The 19,833-nt window shown below is 52.1% G+C and overlaps 1 long non-coding RNA gene across 1 annotated transcript in view; it reads right to left on the bottom strand.

Annotated features, from left to right (window-relative positions):
- LOC309674429 overlaps positions 1–17,111 on the bottom strand; it is a 28,104-nt gene extending 10,993 nt beyond the window's left edge. The window contains exons 1-3 of the long non-coding RNA XR_014269388.1: positions 16,989–17,111; positions 9,562–9,780; positions 8,362–8,479 (exon numbers count right to left, since the gene is read on the bottom strand). This is a non-coding gene — a long non-coding RNA (uncharacterized lncRNA). The remainder of the gene's footprint in view (positions 1–8,361; positions 8,480–9,561; positions 9,781–16,988) is intronic.
- Between the last annotated feature and the right edge of the window lie 2,722 nt (positions 17,112–19,833).

A 19,833-nucleotide genomic window follows, 5' to 3' on the forward strand; every position in this document is an offset into this window, starting at 1 on the left:
TCCTGGCGTCCATCAGAGGCTGACCCATGGCGGTGAGCAAAGTCCTCTCCCGGGAGGTGGCAAACGGGATGGACCCTTCGCCTTATCTCCTTGCAGAGGGGTGACCTGGCCCTGAGGTGAAGTGGGCAGGGACGAATAAAGAGGATTTGAGCGGAGCTGCGACGGTGGCCGGGGCCAAGAACAAACATCCGCGTCGCAAAGGTGCCTTCTCTCACGAGTGCCGCTGGACTGTCCGCCTCCCTTTTTTAAGAAAGGATATTAAAAGCAGTACGAGCTCACGGATGGGAAACTATACCTGGTGATCAATCGTTATTAACGCCACTAATGAACAGCTGAAGAAACCAACGTCACATTACCCCCTTGCTTGAAAATATCATCGCAATTCAGAAACTTGCGGCTGACTCAAGTAGTTCTGTAACGAGCCGAAATCACTGCCACATGAGGATTTTTCAGACGCAACGCCTTCCCGCTTGTGGTTCGCAAACTTTGTATTTCTTCCCCTTTTTCTGCCCTTTCTGAGCCGCCTAAAAGAGCTCTCCTCTCCCGGATGCGCACCCTGAGATGCCGCCTTGGCTATTCTCCTGTGGTACCATCGCGGCAGATCATACGGAAACGCTTCAGACAGAAAAGACGCAGCAAATTTGGGCACCAACACAGTAATTAACAAAACCCGTGGCTGTAGCAAGGGAAAGCAGCAGCCAGTCTAACACATGACACGCAACACAGCATCATCCCGAGGTCTTGGATAAAGGTCCAACAACATAGTGGGCCGTATCGTCAGACCAACCTCTAGCTTTGGGGATGTTTCTAATTAACTTTCAAAAGGAAACGGTTAAAAACAGCAAGTTTTTTTTTTTTTCCTCCAGAAGGACCGAAACACCCAGCCTTTGCATCAAATAAAGGAGAGAAACGCAGAAAGTAAGTTAATCAGGTTCGGATCAAAGGAAAAAAAAAAAAAAAAAAAAGCCACCGACAAACCAGCGAGCAATCTCATCCGAACCTGTACACGTGAGAAGTTTGCAGTGACTCCTTCCCCCCACTATTTTTTTCCACTTTCATACTCCTGACCTTCTCCGTTCCAGCCAGGAGGGAATAGGAAAGTTCGAAGAAAGGTATTCCTGCGTTATTTTTAGCAGAGCCAGAAGTAAAGTGACTGGAAATAATCCATGAAAGCAAGCTTTCACCTTGATTTTCAGACTCCGGAGATTTCGATAGCCTCGGTAACAATCACAGCTTCACCAAAGGCATGTAAAATGCTGAGTGATACCCAGAGCATAAATCGAGCTCCTCCTTTCTTCCCGCTTCCCATTAAAAACCCTGCGAACCATCGATGGGGACTGAGGGAAACGCTTCCCCCCCCCCCAGGAGCCAGCAAATTGGTGGCCGACAGGGAGACCCGGGTTTGGCTGGATTTCAACACACCGGGCACTTACGCCACCGGCAAGAAAATCCCACGCTGCAATCGGACCACATTCAAAACACACACCCATTTTGGAAGATACTCGAGAGGTCACTCTTTCCCAAGCAGGATTAAGAAATAGCCATTCCCACCCCTTCCCCGTAACTTGAATGGAGTATTATTGTAAATCCATTGCAAAATAAACAAACAAAACCCCCACCCTCACTTTTGAGTTCTTAAAACCCACTGAGCTCTTTCTCTTCTCCAAGGAGAGAGCTAAACTGCTCGAGAAGAGGTCTGTAGAGAGATACCTGGCACTGAGTGACCGCATGGGGACCTCCACGCTTCTCTGCCTGCCCCAACCCACCCGCACCAGCGCAAGCAGCCAACTGATGGGACACAAGCCTCAGCTGCGTGCTTTGGAGACCAACGGAATTAATTAGAGAAGCCACACTCCCAAGGTGCCGATAATAAGAACAAAACGAGGGCTGATCCCATTAAGTCAATCTTCTCTGGTAGTCACTTCCCATCTGATGTCTCCTCCCCATCTCCATCGCTCCCTGTTGTGTGTTCCCACCCCTCTTCTTGAGCGTTATGGTCTCTTGAGGAAGGCAGGGAGATGTCGGGGACCGAAATGTTACGGTCCCCATAACCCAGCATGCCATACGTGGCACAGAGTAGACCTCTGCTGTGTCCCCCAGCCAAGGCGCACTCACGGGCATCACCCCGACCGGCTCACAAGCGAGCCATCACGCTGCCGGCTTCATTTTTACTGCTCAGCCTTCCCCAAACCCGCTTTATTCCTGCTGACCCGTTTCAAAGCGACCGCAGCAACGAGACCGATTCGCTGCCTGGGTTTTAAAAAAAAAAAAAAAATCTATCACTTCCACACACTTTTTCCACCATCAGCTTTTCTTCTGCTACCGAACACCTCCTTTTCCCTCTATGGCCAAGGCTGCTAAGAGCTTTTCTTCCCGGGATGGCCATCCCCAGGCTCTCGTCCAGCTCAGAGGTGGCAAAACCCTTCCAGCCCTGTGGCTGACCCCGACCCGGCCTGCTGCGTCCCCATCTCCTCCTGGTTTTGCCCTTGCCATGTGCCATCGGGTGTAGACCCCCATGTTCCGGCTCCGTGGTTGCAGAGGGCTGGTTATCCTCAGCGTGGGGAGGATGAGTCTGGAGGGGAGCTCAGCCGTTTGGGGAAACCAGTGCAGACTGGCTCGTGTCCACCATAGTCAACCCAAAAGGGACTTGGGCTGGGCTCCCCTGAGCCTCCTGTTATGGCCCGGAGGCCCTCAGAGATCATTTTTGCTCATTGGTGGCTTTTATTGGCAATAAAATACCAACCACCCCAAACCTCTCCCTCTCCATCAACCTGGGGAGAAGTTCTCCTCCCGGTCATCCTCCTGACTCGAGGACATCTTTCAAAGGTGGCTTTGCTTCCTCGTCACCCGGGCGGCCAGGGAAGCGCGCACGCGCCTTCACCTGGCTCGCGACGCCGTCCGGAGGCGGCGGGAGGAGGAGGAGGAGGATGCGCAGCTACCTGGCCCACAGGTCCAGCCCAGAAAGGAGCTTACCTCCCCCTCAGCATCCAACTTTTGGGCTCCCCAGGGGGCCACGGACCACATCACCCCGCTCCCCCCCTCCACCCCCGACCAGGGGCAACCAGGGCAAGCGCAACCAGCCAAGTAGCAGAGGCATTAAAAAAAAAAAAATCCCACTTTGCTGAGTTTTAAAACGTTTCCTGGATCGAAGAGGCGCTGGTAAGTGTTGTCATGGCAGGAGATATTTACGGCTGTCTCAGGAAATGTTTCATTATTCTTCGGTAAGTGGTGGCTGTGAATTTCAGCCTGGCCATAAAACGGGCAGATTCTTTCCGGCCGCCGGACTCGCTCCGCCAAGGAATGAAGCATCACCTCCCAGGTCCGGTGGCTATTTGCGTCTCTGCTTGCCCCAGCTCTACGGCGAGGAACGGGACCCACAACCCACGTACCCAGCGAGGAGAAGGCAGGGAGGCCATGGAGTTGCTCCCTGACGTCTTTGCAAGAGAGGGAAAACACCCCGAACGCCCTCAGTGTGCTCTTCAAATACAGTAAAAATAACAATTGAAGCGAATCTCGCGCTCGGCCAAATGACGCCGTTTCTGGGAGCGCGCCAGTCCACTCGGAAGGCTCCGAAATGAGCTCAGCAGGTCTGGCTGGAGGTGGAAAAGGCGGAAAGCTGAAGCCACCAGCTGGATGGGACCATCGGTTCCTGCCGGTGGCGCAGGGCAGGTCCCAGGGAGCCGCCGGCCACTCTCCCTTCTGTTTGTCAAACCGTGCAGCCGCCCTGCACCGGGATGGGCAGAAACGACCGTTTCATCACACACAGCATCACTTTTTTTTTTTTTTTAATGTGAAAACATCTAATCGCTTTCCCAGTCTATGTAGGCTTTCAACACCTATAATTTCCCACAGCAGCGAGTCCTATTTTTCAACTGGGTGCTGGGTAAAAGCATTTGCCTTTGCCACTCCTGAAACTTCTCTAGACGTTCCCGACTCCTGATACCGAGTGTTTCTTGTACTGAGAAATCATTGCTGATTAATTATTCAGCCTCTATGATACACGTGATTTCATATCTGGCCCCGCCTTTACCAATCCTTGCCTTCAGTGGATAATTTTCTAGGCTTCTTCTCATCCACGTTTTGGGATAGGAAAAACCAGACCTATCCACAAATTATCCAAGGCGGGATACGCCAGGCGTTCCTTAAGCAGCATAGTAACACTCCCCATTTCACCCTCTCTTACCTCCCTCTAATTCCTCTCGTTATAGTTGTTTTTTTGGACTACTGTGGAGCATGAACTGTCATTTTGATAGATATTTCTAGCATAACTCTCAGATCTCCTTCCCGAGCAGTAATAGCCAGTTCAGAGCCCATCACTGGATGTGTAAAGTTAGAATGATTTTTCCCCTGTGCATTGTTTTTCATTTAGCAGCCTCGAATTTCATCTGCCGTTTTATTATCCGCTCGCTAAGTATCATAAGGTCCTTTTCCCATTCTTGGAGGTTGGCTGCATTGGAATCTTTTTTTGGTATTAACTCAGCATTGCTAGCAAACCTTCTTATTTCATTGTTTTACCCCCCCACACACCCCCCCGCACCCACTTGGACTCCCCAAATTGAGGGAGATGCAGCCGGATTGATGCACAATGAAACGCACGTCGATGCCGTATCATCGGCAAGCGCATAAGCATCTTCTCGAGGCAGCATCTTCCACAGAGGAGCAAGGCGCAGGTGGGAAACAGTCGCGTCTACCTCCATGCACACGGGCTCCCCTGCCATCCAAAAATCACGTTTGGTTGTTTTTTTTTTTTTTTTAATGAAACACGCCCAGCGGCAATGTATTTTTTAAGGTGTCAGCCCTCAGCGGGAAAAGGGCTGGTAGGAAAGGAAAATAAGCATTCCAGATGTGCTCCAGCTGGTACCCAACAAGGGCTCCCAGTCTGCGTACAGCTCCTGGCTCTTGCTGTAGGTACGGGCGGAGAAAGGTCTTCCCGGCTGGCGACGGAGCATCCACCAGCAGGACCGGAGCAGGGTAGGGACCGCGCGGCAGTTATGGATGCAGGGCAAACGGAAAACAACCCACCAAAGGCTCCGTCTTCGCTTAGGGACCCGCCAAGCTCCCCAGTGCTTTAGTTTCCAGAGACGGCTGTTTTCCTAAACCGTTTTGGCCAAGGGGCCGCGGACACCTTGCGAAACCCCATGTTAAGATGAGCCATGGACACTCCGTTAGCCGTTCCTCAAAGCCAGGTGGGAGAAAATAGTTTGTTAACTGCTAAAGAATGGTTTCCCTCTATAATGAACCTTCCCCCAGTATTGAAGAAAAGCCACGTCTTGCTTTCCTTTTCTAATAAATGGCTTCTTTAGAGTTTAATTAACTTCTCCCTGGCTCTTCTTTTTGTGGCGAGGTGTCACCCCGACTACGAGACAAACTCCGTTTGTTCCTTTATCCGGGAGAGCGCCGGCCTGTCAGATAAAGCGCTTCGCCTAATTTGCTGGGGTTTTTTTCTCTTCCCGCTTTGCATATTCCAGGGAGGGAAGCAGCAATAACACAAAAAGCGATGCTCTTCGGCGGCTGGATACCTCCAGCCCTGGAACGGGGAAGGAGCACCTCCTTAAATACAACATAGACCGGGCAGCGCTGCTGGGACTGGGAACGGGGACCCATTTCATAAACCCACCGGGAGCTGGGTCAAGCACTCTGCGCGCTCCCTTCGTTTCCTCGGGCTTGAAAAACAAACCTGAAGGAAATAATTTTTTTGCCCTTCCAGGAGTTCAGGATTTTGTATTTTCAGCAGTGCGTGTCTCTCCCTCTGTGTGTGTGTATATATATATAGCTCAAAATCAATAAGAGTGAGATTAGGTCACTGTATTACTGAGAAACGCGCTCCTGATAGCATATAAAACCAAACAGCTCCCGCTCCTTTCCGCTTGCTGTTGTGCTCCAGGACCAGCTACGTGTGCCGGCACAGCCTGCAAAAACCAACGGGGATTCTCATCTGCTCTTCTATAAAAGGACGCAGAGGCTGAATTTGGGCCAAGTCAAGAGGGACCATCACAAGGTTCCGCTTCAGCTCTTCAGCTGAAGGAGCCATCACGCAGCAGAAGATTTGAGCAGCGGCTCCCACCTTGGAGTCCTCAAGCGGGAGGGCAGTGGGAGCCCGTGAGTACCACCTGGAGAGAGAGGTGGTCTTTCCATGCAATGCCTGGGCACCTTCTTAGGAAGACATGGTGTATCTGGCGTAGCTTTGAGGTCCTAGCAGTAGCCGTGCCTCTGAGCCGAGCCCCTCTTACCCTGAGAGTGGGGCTTTAAGTGAAGACGTCCCAGGGCCAGACTGGTTATACACAACAGAGACACACTGGACCGCAGCTTCTGAATGGTGCCGGTTAATTAATCGTGCCAGGCTGACAGCAGCAAGGGGGGGTTTGTGCGCTGAAGCTTTCAGACACCAATGCAGTAATGGTCTCCAGCGCGCAGACAATCTCGGGGGACTCGTCCTCCCTACCCAAACAAAGTTAATTAATGGTGGCAATAAATAAACCAATCCAGGCGAACGAGAGCGCCTGAGCCGCTGTGGGGAGGCTGCCGCAGGCGCGCAGCTCGCGTGGGAGCGGGACTCACGTCAGGGTGATGGACACCCCGTGGCCAAACACCTGCAAATGTGGGTGGCAGCAGAGCAGCGCGGCAACCAGGGAAGCAGCTCTTGGCCACACAGGAGCGTTGGGCAACAGCAGCGCCAAGGTGGTACCACCCGCGAACATCTCAGGACCTGCTCTTCCTCCTCCTCCCCGTGCTGCTCAGGTGGAAGGCAGCTAGCTGAGATACACACCTGGAATTTTGGGTGGATGAACTGGCTCTACCGTGCTATTGGTTTGGGATGAAGCTGGCGGTGCCCACAGGTCAGAAGGAGCACCGACCCGCTGGGCTTATATCGACTGCACAGCGTCCAGTCGGTGCCTGCTGCTACGGGTGGGAAAGGGGTTAATTTTTGGCTGCTCTGCCTGGTTATCCGGCAGCATGTGCACAGCGCATCCCAGGGGAAGGACAGCAGCCACGGCTGATCATCCATCCCCCTCTCCTGCGCCCAGCACAAGCTCTGCCACCGCGTTCAGGCTGAACTCGGTGTGAAGGACTCTCTCCTCTGCAGAACGCGGTCCCCATTTGGTCCGCCCCAGCCCTGCCTTACGCAGAAGCAGCTCCCTTTAACCCAACTGGTTTATCCCACCCTCTACGCCCCCGGGGGCCGTAAATAAAAACACCGCGCGTAGTCGATACCGACCAAATTAATCCATCGCAGGCAAGCCCCCACAAGCTTACGGCATCGATAAACAGGACCTTGGACACCCCTGTGCTCGTCCCGTCCCTGCTCCTCCTCTCTGCCAGGGCTGCGGGGTCCTGCCCAGGCACGAGGTACGGGGTTAGTGGCCGCTATCTTCTCAGATTCCCCACCCCGAGGTCTAATCCCCAGCCTCTCGCATCTCGAGCGGGTTCTTAGGCACTCCTAATTGGCACTTGACAAAGTGCCTGCCACATGTTGGTCAATACCAATTAGCATACTTATTAAACGCGTGTATTCGTTGGCGGCGGTTATCTAATTACCTCGCAAGCGCATCAAAGGAGAAACGCTGCAAAGGGGGCGGCGACCGAGAAGAAGCTTCTTCAGGTGGTTGGTGTGCAAACCCTGAATGAGGCATCACCCCTCCAACGAGGCATCACCCCTCCAACGAGGCATCACCCCTCCAACGAGGCATCACCCCTCCAACGAGGCATCAGGAAAAGGAACCGCACCAAACCCACACGTTATGGCTCATCCTGGGCTTGGGACCTGCACCTTCAAGGGGCTGAGTACCCATCAAACCTCCCAGGTAGAGTTAACAGGGACACACACACCATCTGCACAGCCCTATTTCCACCCATCCTCAAGGGACGCCCCCCAAAAGGGGATGTCACCTTCCCTGTGCACCTCTGCAGCCTTGCTCTGGCTCTCCACAGCTGTCACCTCCTCTGGTGCCCCATCACTCCGCTCCCCGTAGAGGCGAGCTTGCCAAGCGCGCAGCCCGAGCAGCTCCCACCTCCCGCCGCTTCCAGGCTAACGCGACTCAACCAGACAGTTGGGGTTTTCCTCCTGCAGAATTAATTACCTGGGAGCCAGGGAACAGGAGGAACAAGAGAGGCTGAGACACCTGAAATTACATTTACCAGGCTAACGCCGGGCTGCTGCTTTTTATTTTTTTCCCCCTTCTTTTTTTTTTTCTCTTTTTTTTTTTTTTGCATATCGTACCACCGGCTGAGCCTAGCCGGTGGGTACCGCTGTTATCTGACAGCAGGCAGAGCGGAGACTTGATACGACGTTCATGCCCGGGAACCAAAACAGACCCCGCGCACTGTTTTAATTTAATCCTTATGAAAGTCTCTAATTCTGACCTTTTTTTCCTTTTTTTTTTTTTTTCCCCCCTCCTCGTTGGAACTGGTATAGCAGAGCGTGTCCGGGGAAAGCTCCTCTCCCTTTTACGTCAGGGCTGGCACAGTAGGACTCTTCCCTCTGCAAGGGAGAAGGAAACTCTTCTGGATGATGGAGAAGATGCCATTTTTTGCATTTAATTTTTTTTTTTTTTTTTTTGCATTTTTCCCCATGGGAAAATGAGTGAGGATGGAGGGCGCTGGGTGCTACAACACACCCAACCCAGAGCAGAGCAAAGGGCTGGGGGGAGAGGGAGAAAAAGCCACGCAACCAGCTCTACCCCTCATTTTGCCTTTCCTGGCCATCCTTGATGCTTCCCCCCCCTCCTTCCACGTTCCTTAAGCTTCTCCATGCCCCGAAGAGCTGAGAAGCAGCATCAGTCCCTCCTTGCTCTGGAGGGCTGCGGCACTCTACTGGAGCTCAAGCTGGTCCAGGGTAGACGGAGCATGTCTTAAGTCTTCCTTACCGTTGAGCCTACGACATATCAGATGCAAGCAGCGCACCGAGTAACTAATCTTTCACGCGTGCCCATCGAGCAAAAAAATTAAAAAGAAAATTACACGGGGAAGTCAGCAGCAAGTAGGAGGGGACGGGTTGTAATTATACGGCTATTAATTGGCGTAAAGTTCCAGTTTAATGCTCTCTGGTCCATGCTGATATTTCCTAGGGAAATTTTCTCTCTATTAGTTTTGGATGAGAACTGGGATTCTCTCTGGAAGCTCCGAATCTGCGCAGAGAGGTGACTTTCAGCTTCAGTCCCCCAGCAGGGCTCTGGTTTCGTGCACTGACAGACAAGAAGAAGGGGCTGCTTTTATGGTGGCTTCATCTGCCCGAGGTGGAAGGTGGGGAGAGCCAAGTTTTACCATTAGAGGAGGATAAGCAAGTAACGACCCTTTTATATTTCCACGTGGGCTGAATTTTTGCTCCAAATACAGAATTCAGGAATCGAAAACTCAAGGGACTATTCCCAAATAGCCACTACAGCTTCTGCCAGCACTGGGAATTCCCGAGGTTGACAGTTACCAGGAGGTGAGAACCTCCTGCCCAAGCAGCTCTTCATTGAAAACTGTCAATTTAACAGAATCCAAACGTTTTGAGCACTGAATGTCCATCAAAGCCCACGGAGCATTGAAGGAATGACGTGCAGTTTCCTGCCAACTCACCTGGAAATTCGGACGCCTGGTCCACGATGCTCCTGCCACACAGGATACGGCTCTGCAGCAGAAGAGGGGGAAGCTGCAGGCACTTGCTCTTAAACCAAGGTACAGGTGTGTTCACACATCTACACCGTAAGGTAGGAAGCATGGTCTTTCCTTCTAAGGAGTCCCATGGGCAGATGGAAGACACCGGAGCAACACGCAAATCTGTTGTGCTATTGCAAACTGGAGGCGGGAGGGAGGAGAAAGTAAAGGTTTTAGCAAAGAAAAATCTAACCCCCAAATATTTCCATAAATAAATAAATCAATCAAAGTGCTCTCAATTTCGCATCAGATGAGAACGATCGTTTCCTCTGGAAGTCAGAGGTTTCCTTCCAGGGGGAAAGCCAAATCTGCCCTGCTCCAGCCGACGCGAGCGCCCTCCGAGTGGCTCTTGCCAGGACCCCAGCAGGAACTGGTTCTGCTCAGGGACCTAAAGATTCATCTTTAAGATCTTTAAGCTACAGACCCATCTCCGTTATTTCCCCATCGCTAAAGTAAGTGCACTAAAGGCCAGGTTGGACGGGGCTCGGAGCAACCTGGGCTGGTGGGAGGTGTTCCTGCCCAGGGCAGGGGGGTTGGGACTACATGATCTTCAGGGTCCCTTCCAACCCAAACCGTTCTGCGATTCTATTCCATCATCTCATTTCTGAACCCTCTAGAGGAAAGTTCTCTGCGCTAGAACAAAGGCTAGGAAGCTTCACAGTCACCTGGCTCCAGCAGCGGGAGGCATGAGAAAATGAGGATAATACGCAATTTTAGAGAAAAATCCTCAGTTACGGAGGCTCAACATGCTGCTCTGGAAAAGCCTTTTCTTTGCCATGCACACCTAACCCAGAGGAGACATTCCCATAGCGAAAGGACTTCAACATGTGGTTACTAAACCCACTTAAATAAGCAAATAAATAGCTTTTTGCTTTTTTTTTTTTTTTTAATCCACACCTAGGTTTATTAGTTGCTTCTTCTGTATGGTTCTGTTCCTCAGCAAGCATCTGCCGCCTCGGGAGAAGAGCACTTCATGCCAAGGACAGGGTCAGCAGCGAGAGCCGAGACCCCATCCCTCCCTCCGTGGTGGTGCTTCCAACAGCCACCAGCAGCTCCATCCTGCTGCCAACAGCTGTATTCACCCAGGACGGGGATTTACCAGCAGACTCGGAGTCTTCCAGCTCTGGAAACACCCGGCATCCTCCACCTCCAAAGGTGTGCAGGTATCTGCTGCCGAAGAGACAGCAGGAGCAGAGGAAGACGCGATGGGGGGTGGTGGGATGAGCGGGGGGAATACGCTGAGAGTACAGCCTTTGAGTGGAAAGGGGGGGGGGGAAAAAAAGCCCTCCCCCCTCCCCCAGCAGCTAGGGCTGAGTCACAGCTCCCTTCGCCCCCATCAGAAGCGACACGGCAGCGCTGCCACCGCTTTAATCAACCGGGCAGCTGCTGAGCTGGAAGGGAGTCCATGTAAAAATCGATGCGCCGTTAAGAGAAACCACCGAGGGCTGCCAGTCAATAGGCTGAAAAGACACTGCCGCCTGCGACAACCCAAACCGGCAACCTGCTGTTATTGACAGAAGAAGTGGCAGCCTTTAAAAAAAAAAAAAAAAAAACAACAAACCAACAACAACAAAAAAAAACCCAAAAAAACACCCCAGCATCTTGTTCTTCCCTCCTCCCCCCTCCTGAGTAAATTAACCCCAAATCTCTTTGTTTACCCTCACCCCTAATAAGCTCTGGTGGCTCACAGAAATGGTATTCCAGGCTCTTTCCTGAGCGGGCAAGAGGCTTTGTTCCCTTTCATCCTGGGAAAAAGGAAGGGTTTAAGATAATCTCAGAATGCCGGAAAGCAATTTATTTTGACCTAGACTGTTTCTGCAATGTCATCTCTTGGCTTCGGCACGGGGGAAGCTTCGTTAGCCGGCGTTGACGCCAAGCGGCCGCGCTGGGATGGGGTCGCCCGTCCCCGGCACTGCGCAGGAACGTCGACGAGCGGCCGGTCCCTGCAGCAGTGGGAGCAGCCCCAAGCGGCTCGACTCCGGGATAAGGGATAAGGCCATGGCCTTATCTGCTTGGAACCCAAGCAACACCCTCCAAAAGGTCTCAGCTGCGAGAGAGGTGGACACATCAGCCGGGAACACGGGGTCTGTTAGGGTACCGCACCCCCCAAGTCTCCGATAGCAGACCTTGAAGACACTCAGGAGAGGACCCTGCCCCGTCCCCCTCATCCCAAGGCAGCATCAGCTCTACCCCAACGATCCAGAAGGAGCATTTGATCCTTCCCCCGTGTCCCCAAGAAGGAGAGATTTGCAGTGACGGATTCTCACCACTCTTCCTTCCCGTTCCTAAGCCCTTGGGCGAGCTCAGCTCTTTGCCTTCAAGACGTTTTGTTGGTTTGTTTTTTTTTGTTTTGTTTTTTTTTTTTTTTTTTTTCCTCGGCAGCCCCAAGCCTGGCAACTTTCTTCAGAAAAGGAAAAGCAAAAGCAGGGAACATCACACAGCCGCGCAGCTAATAGCGGGGAAACAACACCAGATGCTGCAAGACACTCTCAAGAACAGCAAGAGCTGGCGGCACGGTGCTCGGCAAACAAGAGCGCTGGTCCCTTCCAGCTCCCCCGCCCCGTTCTGGCTCCATCATCCGCTAGAAACCACCTACCAAGATGGCACGGACCCCTGGTTCGTAGGGGGATGACACACCGAGTTATCCCACACCAGCAGCGCCGCAAAGCGGGCCGGTGGCACGACCCCAGCGATGGGTCCCCCCTTCGCCAGACACCCACCCCCCGAAAAACTGTCCCCATCGCACAGCACAGCCTTTTAGCTCTGCCCCATCCAGGCGGCTCCAGGGGATCGCAATAACTCATCTCTCTTGTCAACTGGGAATACTTTTAAATCTCTTCCTCCTGGCAGGCAGGCAGAAGTCTCCTCTGCACTTTCCAGGCAGATCCCTTTGTTTGTTTTGTGGTTGGTTTTTTTTTTTTTTTTATTTTAATTATTATTGTTGTTATTTTCTTCTAGATGAGGAGGAAACCCAAAGCCTCCTGCCTTCTTTTGGGGTGGGGGAATGACAGCCGAGCAGCAACCCCCAGGGAGACCTGGAATTGCTCCTTGCAGGCGGTCAGAAAGAAGGGCTGAAAGTTTGTTCATCCAAACTTTTCGACGCAGAGCATAAAGCGCTGCTTGTCTTCCCTCTCCCTTGCCCCCCCCACCCCAAAAAGTTACATAAAAATAAAACCAGGCTTTTTCATCCTCTTGGCAGCCAGCACCGTGTCCTGCGGAGCAAGCTTGTGTCCCGAGACTCTTCCACCAGGACTGGGGATTAAAAAATAAAAAAAAAAAAAATAAAAAAAAAAAAAAAAGAAGGGAGGGGAGGAGCGCAGACCATTCCCTGCCTGGCTCCCGCCGAGCCTTATTTCACTCCGTGTACTTCCCAGCAGGACGCTGATGCGGACGGGCATCTGGAAAGCCCGCAAGAGTTTCGTCAGTGCTTTTGTTTTGTTCTACGCTTTCCACGCTCGGGGTATTATCGATGTGCTGCTTTGGTTGCGCAACGGCGCGGCGGACGGCGTGGGGCTGCTTTGAAGAGGGAGGAGATGGGCCACCGCGGGCCAGTCGCTGCCACTAGAGACCCCCTGAAATCCTTGCGGTTCCCGCCATCCATGCCGGATATATTCCGGTAAGTCAGCAGAAAGCAAACAAACAGGCAGACAGGATAAACAGGCTCCGCAGCCTGGTATTCCCCGAGAAAAGTATGACTATTATATTTTTTTTTTCCTCCCCCCCACCCCTAATGCCCATCACTTTGTCAGCATGTCTATGTGCATAAGGGCATCTTTTATCTCCCAGGCTCGCAGACCCAATCCGCCGATAAACGAAAAGTGTTTGCCGAGCCTCAAGCACCCCCAGAGAGCCGACTTTCCGTAGGGTGAAAGAAAAGCCCAAGACTTCATCACAGAGATGGGTCACGCTGCCCGGGCGGCTTTAACCCCTCGCCGTGACCCAGCCGCTAAAGCCCGGCCACCATCAGACCCTAAAAACCTGCACCGCAGGGAGCCCGCCCGTCCCACATCGCAAGGTGACCAAGCTCACTGGCCACAAAAGACGCAAGCCCTGCGCCCGTACTTTGCTCAACCCAACGGAGATCCGGCCACCTACTCTCGATGTGCTGGAGAGACGTCCTGGGATGAAAAAAAAAAAAAAAAAAAAGGAGCACAAGGGTAGAGGAGGTCTTACTCAGGGGCGATGGCTTCTTTCCCCTTTAAAGACCCCGTTTGTGGAGTAATTAAAGCTCCTGTTTCTACGCCACTTGGTATTTTAATTGATTTTCTGCGCTGGCTGCCCACAGTCTAGTCATTCAAATCCGACATTTATCTTGCAAGCCTCAAACGAGCGGCGAGGGAAAGCAACCTGCCCCGCACTTTCCCCGCGAGTCCATCGTGGTCGGGACCGGTTTGCACTGGGGATGCCGTCGTTCAGGCCGCCTGCGTGCTGAACCGATGCCCCGATCTCCACCGCGTAGCATCTCAGGGCGAGGAGAGCTTCCCACCGTGATCTCGTACCTGTTTTTACCTCCTGGGAACTTTCTCTGGGCTTTCCAGCGTTCACAGGAGAAGGGGAGATTATCAATTCTGCACGGTCAGATTCTCGTCAAGAGAAAACCGGGAGCACGGAAACAGGGATTGATGTTTTCAGATTAATTTCTGGTTTCCCTCCTTCTGGTTTCAGATGCTGTCAGTACCTGAAGAAGCACATTCGGCGACGCAAACGTCGCCAGAGCAAAAGGCATTTCTCCAGTGGAGTGAGCCGAAGAGCTCGTTCTGCTTTGCAATGGATCCTCACTCAGCAGGTGGCTCCTCGCGCTGAAGTTTTATGAAGGGACTACAGGTCCTCCTTGTTTGTGCTCCTCCAAGATCGGATTTGCTTTCCAGTGATGTATTTTCATACTTCCTCCTTCTCTCCCTTCCCTCTTCTTTATTCCTTGGGGAGCCATCAGCCGTTCGGACGCGTGTCAACACCGGGCGCTGTGGCCAGTTGTATATTTTTTTGAAACGACAACATTCCGGGTGCGTTTCATTTCGCATTCGAAACTCGCCCTGCTACCGGCAGGAGGCTTGATCAAAACGATGAAGGACTACGAGCTGCCTCCCTCCCCCGCTATGCGCCGAGAGCCGCGCCAGCACGAGCCCGCCTCCATCCCGCAAACCCCTCCGCGGATACTGCGAGAAGCACGGGACCACCGGCATGGTCCACGTCCACTGACACGTCCCAACGAGTCACCTGCCAAACGTCCCGTCTTCAGAAGAAACCAAACTAAAACCCTAGTTGAGCGTCGTGGTTATTAGCAGGCGGTGAGGGAGGCTGGGAATACAGCTCGCGGCGAAGTTCAGGACGACCGGAGAAGCTTTTTAATAAAATCCTAAATCCATCCCAAATTATTATTGGCAAAGTAAAAATCCGGGACCTACTGGGTAGGTTTGGGGTTTTTTTTTTTTTTTTTTGTCTTCTTTTAGCAGGACCCCAGAGCTGATGACAAATGTGTATAATAAGCCAAGCTGTAGAGTGGAAAAAAAAGAAATAAAAATCAAGCTCTAACAACATAAAAATTACTGACAGCGGGATAAGATTCCTAAATCCGCAGAGCGACTGCGGGAGGTCACTTCTACAAATCCAGACATAAACGCTTTCCCCAGCAAGCGAAAAAAACCAACATGTCGCCCTTCCAAATTGTTTTTCTGGCCTTGAACTTGCTAATGCTCGTAGCCGGGAGGAGGCTGCACACGTACCCTCTAGCCGAGTCCTCCGAGGAGCACGGGGAAAACCCCGCTCCCGAGGTCCTAGGTTGAAAGTCACTTAAAAGTTGGGGGACTTCCTTGCTCGAGATGTGCTGGAAAAACGCATTCCTCTATGCTATAGGCAGCCTGAGCCTCCAGCCTCCTCTAGGAATTTGAAAAGAAACCAGGCGTATAATAGGCGCGCGTTTAGGATGAAAGGAAGACGCTTTGCGGAGGACAAATCTTAAATCATAAAATATACCAAGAGACGTTTCCTGGGAAAACCGAATGTAACCTGGCTCTCAGCTGAGCGGGAAGCTCCCGGGAGCCGTTGCTACGTCTGATGGAGGAACAAAACCCAGGGGGAGGCTTTACACGAAAAACCTGCCTGGACCTCCCAGAGATGCTAGGGAAAAGGGTCAGTGGAAGACCCTTCGCTGCTGCCAGCTTGTGGACATAGCCCTCTGTGTGGCCCTCGAAAAACCATTGGCTTTGCAGAGGGGGAAAAAACGAACAAACAAAAAAAAACCAACAGGGTATGGTCAAGCGAGGTCAACTTTGTGAGCCAAAGCGTCACGTGGATTTACGCACTTTGGTGGTAATACTGTCACCGTGTGTGCACGCCATAGGAACATCGGTACGGCTGCTTGGTGTCATACCCAAGATCCATCCAACCTACCCTCCCAGCTGTCTGCCGTTTCCGTACTCTGAGCCAGGAGCTGCGTTTCAGTTCCCGTGTTTAATATCCCATGATGGACACTTTATTTGAATTCGCCTTATCACTGGTGGAGCCCACTAACGATTTGGATTTCCAGAAAACCCTGCACAAAGTTGTTTGACAATTCAACCCTGCCATCTGCATGGCAGTACTTGCTTTAGCTTCTAAAATAAATGAGCGGGAAACCCAGGTGAGGAGCGGTAATGCCGGTAAATCCACACGGGAAGTGTCCTTCCTGGGCACGAAGGAGGCATTTAGTAAACTGATTTCACTCAATCAGATGAGCAACCTGGTCTGGTGGGAGGTGTCCCTGCCCATGGCAGGGGGGTTGGAACTAGGTGATCTTCAAGGCCCCTTCCAACTCTAACCATTCTACGATTCTAGGTGGGCTCACTAGTTCCCATCTGGATGTACCCGACAGTGGTGTTACACACTGCTTTGCACCTTGGGTGGGCAACAGCTAGTTTAAAAGTATTGATGGACTAGCTGTGTAACCACGCTAGGAGAGTTTAGGGGTCAACACTGCACCTGCAGCATGGTCTTCTTGTCCCGTTATCCTTTTCTACCTCCCTATCTTTTCCAGAAGAGAAGCCCAATTCTTCCACTAACACAAAGCCTTGAGAAGAGAGCACCAAAGAAATTGAAAGTTTGTTCTTCCAGTGAATGTAGGACTCCAGCAAACAATTTTTTTTTCCCTTTCAAAAAGCATAAGACCATCTCAGGACCTCCTATGCCCTTATCTCTCCGCCTGCTCATACAGAGGCACAACAACCAGAAGAAGCCAAGATACTTAAGCACCACGCTCTTGCTTATCTCCTTTCTACTTCTGTTCTTTACACTTCCAGACAACCTGGTAAGGAGAGCTGCAGTTCCCCGCTGTAACAATGAGAACAAAAGTTTGAGGCTCTTAAGCCACTTACCTGGAGCAAACCGCTACAGCTCTGCTGCTTTGACTGATCCTGGGCGTTTTTCAGGGAGGCAGATCCGAGCCCTTGCAGCCCGGGCGTCTGTTAGAGTATCATCACTTGCTCTGCCTCAGCTCCCGTAGCCTGCAGGGTCTCCTCTGGAAGCCTGCAAAGAAATTTAACCCTTACCATTAACCGCATTGGAAACCGGTGCTGCTAAAACAGAAGCATCCATCCCCAACAGACTGACCCCTCTCTGTTCCTTCCGATACAACCAAAAGGATTCTCTATAGCTGTGCAGAACGCAAAACTCATCCCCCAACACCATGACTGCAGGCAGCCTGTCTTCCTTCACCCTCTGCCCTCACATCAACTGGCAAACACAGTACCCAAGTACCTACCTGAGATGCTTTAAGCAAACCACAACTGGTTGCTTACTGAGCTGACTCAGGAAAGACGTTACCACACCAGTTACGCTCCAGAAGGTCTTTCTTTACAACCACAAAGGATGGAGAGCAGTTTTTTCTTCCTACGAGAGGTGAGATGCTACAGAATAAGCCACACAGCTCACACAAATACATCAAGCAAAGTGGCTCCAACCAATGGGCTGGGTGTTTGTCACCTCAGGTGTAGGGCTTTTAGCTGAACGCTTCCCTAGGTGATTAAAAGGTCACTAGTGGCAGCTGAAGGCTTTCTTCACTTATTAGAAAGGCCAGTATAAAAATACATTAGTAACAAAATCCTGACAGGCGCTCGTATGTATGGAGGTTCAGATAGCAGCAGCTGTGAGTTATGGCCCTATAATTCCTGCCAGGGGTCCCGGGGACATCCTGAGTCATTACCTAATGCCTGAGAAGCCTTCATCAGCTCAGTGCAAGCGCAGCCCAACCTCCCAGCCAGCTGGGTTTATGGTATCATAGAATCACAGAATGGTTTAGGTTGGAAGGGACCTTGAAGATCATCCAGTTCCAACCTCCCTGCCATGGGCAGGGACACCTCCCACCAGCCCAGGTTGCTCCAACCCCTGTCCAACCTGGCCTTGAACACCTCCAGGGATGGGGCAGCCACAGCTTCTCGGGGCAACCTGGGCCAGTGCCTCACCACCCTCAATGTGAAAAATCTCTTCCTAATATCTCATCTAAATCTCCCTTCTTCCAGTTTAAAGCCATTCCCCCTCGTCCTATCACTACATGCCCTTGTAAAAAGTCTTTCCCCGGCTCTCCTGTAGCCCCTTGAGGTACTGGAAGGCCACAATAAGGTCTCCCTGGAGCCTTCTCTTCCCCAGGCTGAACACCCTCAACTCTCTCAGCCTGTCCTCATAGGTTTACAAGGGACAGGATCTAACTAACAGACTCGGGGGAAGAGGAGGGGAAGGGGATTTCCTCCCTCCCCCCAGCCTAAGTCGTTCTTCTGATATATTCCTTCCAACTTCCCTTTCAATAAAATAACCTGACTTGGAAGACACTGGCATTTATTTCCCCTCTTGGGTAACCTGGGCAAAGCATCCTGGATCACGCGAGGTTGGTCATATGGACCAAACCAGCGGAGATCCATCAAACCAGCAGGGATCCATCAAACCAGTGGAGATCCATGCTGGAATAAGAAGCCGGCCATGAGAGCGAACGAGGAGAAGCCGGGTTTCTCTTGGCTCGCAGTGGGATGGAAACTGAAGATGGTCGGGGACAGCTTGGAGGGGGAGCTGGATTTAGAAAAGGGGCAGAGGGGAATTTCACACTCTCCAGCTGCGATTTCCTCCTCGCACGGCACTTCAGCCAGTGTAGAAGAGGGTTATTTTCCAACGCCAGCGAGCATCAAAGACGAAGGGGAAAAAATAAAATGAGCCGAAGAAGCCCCGTGCTTTCCCCCCACGCCCCTTCTTTTAATAAAACTACCGAATATCATGTTCGCAGCGTAGATTAACCTAAGCTTTGCTCCCAATTATTATTTCACTCTCCTAAGTATGGAAACAGAAAGGGGCTTGACAAACGAACCCGGCTCTGCCATTAAGCCGCGCTTCCACTCCGGCGGCTGTGTCTGAAGCCTTATTTCTCGGAGAAATCCGCCTCCGCACAAATCACTGGCCGGGCATCCCCCGGCCCTTCTGACAGCGCTCAGGACTCCAGGCCGGAGATTTTTCAACCTTTTGATTTGTGGAGCTTTACAGGTTTTTTTCAGAGGGGCCGTCAACCCCGTGGGGTGAATTCAGACCTCTTTGGCAACGGGCTTGCTTTGCTCAGTCCCCCCCATCCCCAGACCCTTAGAAACAGCCCCCAGCGGGCCACGCAAGCCATGCACGGTGTAAAAAAAACCCCAAAACTATGCTAGAAATACTGCCTTCTCTTCTCCACCGCAGCGGAAAAGCAATGCTGTTGCTGAAGACGGAGTGATTTGAGGACCTGCGTGTTACCACCCAGTCCTGAACACGGCGATGAAATGAAAATAGAAAATTAAAGGAGGAAAGGAGCGCGGCGCCTCCAAAACCCAAGTGGAGCAGCCCAGCCCGGCTGTAGAGAAAGCTCTGGAGCTTTTCAGACCCGCAGCCGTCCCTCTGCAGAGAAGCGGCAGAGGAAAAACCGAGCCCGTCGCTCCCTCCTCACCCTTCCACCGGCGCAAACCTTCTCGAGGGACTGCACTGTGCCGAGGCGGTGACTAGACCCACGCAGGAGGGTGGGGTATTAAGGGGCTGGTGGGATCCCATACTCTTCCCCACCGGCAACGGCAGGGTGGGAGGCTCGGTGGTGTGCCAGGGCTTATTGGGTCTACCAGCTCGTCGGGTTCCTCTTGACTCTCCAAACAGAACCGATATTCCCCGCCCCCCACCCGGAGCTCAGCTTTGATTTTCCAAGCCTGCGGCGCTGGA

Source organism: Vanellus vanellus (assembly GCF_965231255.1).
Source record: "Vanellus vanellus genome assembly, chromosome: 7".
NCBI lineage: Eukaryota > Metazoa > Chordata > Aves > Charadriiformes > Charadriidae > Vanellus > Vanellus vanellus.